General features: G+C 43.2%; 1 long non-coding RNA gene across 1 annotated transcript; it reads right to left on the bottom strand.

Annotated features, from left to right (window-relative positions):
- Nucleotides 1-1882: 1882 nt before the first annotated feature.
- Nucleotides 1883-5166, bottom strand: LOC136627045 (uncharacterized). The gene is made up of 3 exons (XR_010792738.1): nucleotides 5051-5166; nucleotides 1995-2053; nucleotides 1883-1919 (listed from the first exon to the last, which is right to left on the bottom strand). It is a non-coding gene; the product is annotated as an uncharacterized lncRNA (long non-coding RNA).
- Between the last annotated feature and the right edge of the window lie 389 nt (nucleotides 5167-5555).

The following is a 5555-nucleotide window of genomic DNA, read 5'->3' as shown; positions in this document are numbered from 1 at the left end:
TCAATGCTGCATTATTATATATAGATTGCAAGGGAAATATGTCAAGCAGTGAAGCAATGCAGCAGAAGGCTAAAGCAATCAAGAGAGCATGAGATGAGTGCACTTATGAGAAAGACGGAGTATCTTATCTTATATTATGGAGAAGCATGTGGAGCACAAAGGTATGATAAAATGTAATGGGAGAATGAGATGTGTCCAGCTTAGTTCTGCTTTGACCACAGAAATGTTCGAAAGAGGAATATTCCAATTTTGCTCTCATATCAAATTGTAAACCAGCAGTGAGCCTATTAATTTACATGTCTACCGTGTATTTTCTGATTTTATGTATGAAGTTATGGTTTACACATTAATATTGGATGTGGGAAGTTACTTCAAAGGGGTAAGGCTGAGCATAAACATTTCACTGATTCAATGGACTGTAATTGCCGATGTGCTGTGAGTCTATCAGAAAGATACCACAATCCCAACTCCTGTATGAATATTTCTGTAGACATTCATGCTGGTGCTTTTCACACTTGGCTTAGTATATTCCCACTTCTCTGCCATTTGTAGGACCATGGGAAGAACAGTCAACAGCTCCGTACTCAGGACTCAGGTGTGTGTCACACAAAGTAGGTCTACCTCTGGATCACACATGTCAAACACAAGGGACGCGAGCTGAATTCGGCCTGCCAAGTCATTTTGTGGCCCGCTGGCTGTGCATTAAACTTTAACAATGGGTTATCAAGGCTACACTGGGGTCAGCGAGGAAGCACTACTCCGAGCCTGTGTAATGGCCAACGCTTGTATTTGTAGGTGGAGCTTTCATTAAAATCAGTGGGATCCCAGTCTGCAATGAGCGCCGGACACTACACAGGGGTTGGAGCAGCGGCTTCCGCTCTGACCCCGCTGTATCCTGTTGGGTGCTGCCTGGATAACCCCTTTAAAAGGAATACTACTTCCCCTGCCTGCAGCTCTGGTCCGTGGGTGCAATGTAGAGTCTGTGACTGGTGACCCCTGCCCCAAGGTGAGAGGTTAGCAGTCACTGACTCACTAGTGGCTACCGCCGGATCGGAGCTGTAGGCAGAGTGAATGGAATGTCTGTAGGGATGCTGACCAGCGAAAGGCCAATAGGGAAGCTGCCATTGGCCTCTGGCCGGGCAGCATCCCTGGGATTACTGTGGGGTGGTCACTATTACTACTAGGGTCAATATAGGGGACACTGCTACTACTAGAGCAACTATTACTACTAAAACCACTATGGAGTGGCTCCATTGAAAACAAGTCAGGCAGCTACCGAGCATTGGTCACCCTGAAAAATGCTCGGGTCTCCCATTGACTTCAATGGGGTTCGTTACTCGAAACAAGCTCTCGAGCATTACGAAAAGCTCGGCTCGAGTAACGAGCACCCGAGCATTTTGGTGCTCGCTCATCTTGAATTATGACCCCTCCTTTTAATCTGCTTTACACTACATTTTCACAATAATTGGGATGATATCAGTAAACCTGTTGGTTGAAAACACAATAGATATACATACAGTTGGGTCTATATACTTGCCAGGCCTTTAAAGACATACTGTATGATGGAATAAATGGAAAAAAAAGCTAATACCAGTAATCTATATTCACTTTGGACCGAGAGCAGAAAGAAGCTGTGTTGACAATTCTTTATTTGCACACATTCACTGAAGCATTTCAGAGAATGGCTTAAAACAGTAGGCTATACAGGTACCATACCGGAAACCGTGAGCTGGATATATGGTTGTAAAATATGCTCTATTAATTCAATTGTTTCTGCAAAGAAGACACTCCGCATGCACCATCCCAGGAAGCTGAGCTCCAGACTCCGGACAAGTTGTAGCAGGTAGTGATAGAGATGTACGAAGAACGCAACTTGGATATTACACCAAATAAGCATCAGCATCGCTTTATATAGCAATCTGCAAAAAATAGCTGTTATAGAGCGGTACAAGGACGATATACTATGGGAATGAAGACAAGGCAGCAGAACTCACCGTAGTACTAAAAAGCCCCGTTTCTTCTGTTGCTCTATCCAAAGCCGTCGCTCCTCTTTCTGAGAGCAAAGCACAGAATGGACAGTTTGTTGGAAGTTTAAGATAGAATTGAAGTATCAGTCAGCTTTGCTATGTCATTTTCTCAATAGTAGCTATGGGATTGTGCGGTATTTTCTAATGTTACTGGCATGGAAGTAGCAAAGCAACTGGAATAAATATATAGATAATCTTATACAGTCAAACCTCTACTTTCGTTGTCTTCTCCTTTCACCAATTTTTATAGCCAGGATTTCGCCTCCAGTTTCGCTGGCTGCCTCTAGGTTCACCATTGGCCGCCGGCCCACTTGACCCTGCAGGCGGTGTCACCGTCCCTCTCGCGGCTCTCGAGGTGCTCCGGCAGGCTTCCATGATGGCTTCAGCTCTGAAACACCATTCTCTTCCTGATAATGTGGGTTGAATACCCCAACCCCAGGAAGAGAATGCTGTGATTGGCTCAGGAGCGCCGAGGCTCAGCCAATCACAGTCGGAGCTCGATGAGCCAATTACAGCCATTCAATGATGTCATTTATTGAATGGCTGTGATTGGCTCATCAAGCGCCAGCTGTGGTACTGAGCCAATCACAGCATTCTCTTCCTGGAGGAGGAGTATTCAACTGATGTCAGGAAGAGAATGGTGTTACAGCGCTGAAGCAGATAGGGAAGCTTGACGGAGCGCCTGGGGAGCAGTTAGAGGGGCGGGGATGCTGCATGCGAGGTGAGTAATATTTTTTATGTAGTGTAGCTAGGGCTTATTTTCAGGGGGATGGGGGCTTACATTTCAAATGTCTAGAACAAATCCATTCGATTTACATTGATTCCTATCAAAATAATTACCTCTGGTTTCATTGGTTTCACGTTTTGCCAATTACTTTCAGACGGATTGCCAATGAAACTAGAGGTTTGACTGTATATAGGTAAGTGTGGCTACTATTTAAAGGGGTTTTCTAAGGCTAAACTGTTGATGGCCAATCCTTGGAATAGGGCATCAACAGTTGATCGTTGGGGGTTGGCCGCTCAGGATCCCCACTGCTTGAAGTAACAGCAGTAATGCTGCCATCATTGTTGATATGGGCCATTCATTTAGGGTACGGCCACACAGAGTGGGGGTTGGGGTTGATTTTCTGCAAGATCCGCAAAAAAGTGCACCAAATGGATTTTGCTGTAAAAAATGCTTCAGAACTGAAATGCACAACATAAAATGACATCTGCATTGCATGTCAACTTCTGTGCAGAGTTGGTACATATTTTTTCCATGGTGTCTGGGTGGGATCTGAGCAAATCTCATCCACTTTGCTGCTATTGTAAATGTTTCTGCACAGAAATTCCTTATAGAAAATCCACAGTGGACCCTCCCCATACCCTAAATCCAGATTAAGAAGACCACATGCATCGTTGCACGCGCCTTAGTGCGTACATTTTCTGCCTGCTTGGCACGTTTATTTGTGGGTAAGACCCCAAGATGTAACAATTTAAATGGCTAGTTCATCTAATGAGTTGTGTTCTTAGTTTTTAGCGAAATTCCGCAGTATTTCACACATCTCCTTGCGGATTGCTTGCGCATTTGCACACCCCTCATTGATTTCTATGGGGACCTTTGGTGCGCAAATATGCAGAAAAATACAGCATGTTCTATCTTTTTTTTGCATGGCCGAAATGCGTGAGCAAAATACGAAAATGTGTACGAATCCATTGAAATCAATCGGTCCTATTCTCTCTGTATTGCCCACGCAAATCTTTGCAAGAATAAATATGCACACAAATACGTCCTTGTGAAGTCGGCCTAAAGAGATTTAGTGTGATGTGCTAAAAATTGGGGTCTTTGTGTTTTTCACACACAGCGTTTTATGGGAAAATGCCACTGCAGTCTTCTTACACTTGAGCCAAAGCCAGAACTGCATTCAGAAAGGGAAGGGACATTTCCTTCTCGGTCTTGCTGTTTCCAGTTCTGGCTTTGGCTAGAAAAAAACTACATGGCAAACTCCAAAAAATGTGTCCTTTTTACAAAAATTCTGTGGGTGAAACCACCTTGAAAGGGTATTCTGGGAGTTTAGAAAATGAGGAAAACAGCAAGGAGGGTAATAAAAAATATTTAATACTCACTTATTAAATCCCCCACCGGACCGACGTAAACACTTTATATCTACTTTGCTGCAATGATGATGTACTATAAGCGCCTATGCTCACATGTATGCTATAAGTCCGCAGCGGCCAATCATTGGCTACAGCAGTCATGTGGGTAAACAGCACATAATCACTGCAGTAAAGTAAATAAAACCCGCCAGACTATTGGTGCTGGAGAAACGGGATTTAACAAGTGAATAATGCTTATTTTTTATTTCATCACATATCTTAGGCTACATCCACGTCTACCGGTGGCATATGTGGACCTGTGGCAAAATCCACTCCAAAATTTGCATGTAACGCATATATTGGTGCATCTGGATGGGAAGTCTCATCCGCTCTGTTGCTAATGAACAATGCTGTTGCTTTTCCGCAGCTGATTCCACTGTTGATAGCATGAGGAACTTCTGCTACGTGTGAACATACTTCCACAATTATGCAAATTTTTAAAAACTCCAGCAAAACCCCTTTAATATCTTTTATGGTCCATGGAATATACACTATATATGTCAGCATACATACAGGAATATACATTACGTGTAAAACCAAATGCAAAAAAAAATTGTTGTATACTGTATAGTATAATACCGCTAAATATTGTACAAATAAGGACTATAATATAATTGAGGAATTCAATGTCAATTTCTCCTATATTTTCTTTTTGCTCATTGGGTTAGGCAGGTTTCAAAACATGTTTATTTTCTGATGTACACACTCAATATCTCCATAGGGTTATAATATATGATAAATTCCTGGACTCCATCTGCATGGAGTTTGTAAGTTTTCCCTGTGTTTGTGTTTACTCTGAGTACTCACCCTCCAAAAACGTAATAGTCAAACTACTGACTGTGACCTACCCGTCCGTGTGTGAGTGAGTGGGTTTGTGAGTAACTTACATGCTCTGCCCCATATCACATAACAGTGACATCATCACAGGTCCTGTACTCAAACGGCTGTCCGGCTAGGTGTTCATTAGTATTACATAACAACTAAGGCCACAGGGGGATCGTAGTCCGCCCCGTTATCTGCAAAAATGATGCAGGACCTGTGATGACATCACTGTCATGTGATAATGCGCAGAGCATGTAACGTCCTCACTGGCGATGAAGGACCTTTAATTACATCACTGTCATGTGTTCAGGCGTGGAGCATGTAAGTCGTTCACTTGTGATCAGCGTTACCATCATGTGATCAGGGGGTGGGGCATGACGATGATGTCATCACAGGTCCTTCATCTCCAGTGCTGTGCTACTTCTGATCCCTGTTGTTAGAGATGAACAATGTATGTAGCAGAGCTGTATGTGTGATGTGCATGTAGCAGAGCTGTGTGGTGCATTGCGCCACCAGAAACATTGGTACTATTATTTCCTAATAATTCTTAGTAGGTGAATATAGATTGTG

Source organism: Eleutherodactylus coqui, chromosome 5 (genome assembly GCF_035609145.1).
Source record: "Eleutherodactylus coqui strain aEleCoq1 chromosome 5, aEleCoq1.hap1, whole genome shotgun sequence".
NCBI classification, from domain to species: Eukaryota; Metazoa; Chordata; class Amphibia; order Anura; family Eleutherodactylidae; genus Eleutherodactylus; species Eleutherodactylus coqui.
The sequence above is the reverse complement of the archived record's forward strand: the minus strand, read 5'-3'. Positions and strand labels throughout refer to the sequence as shown.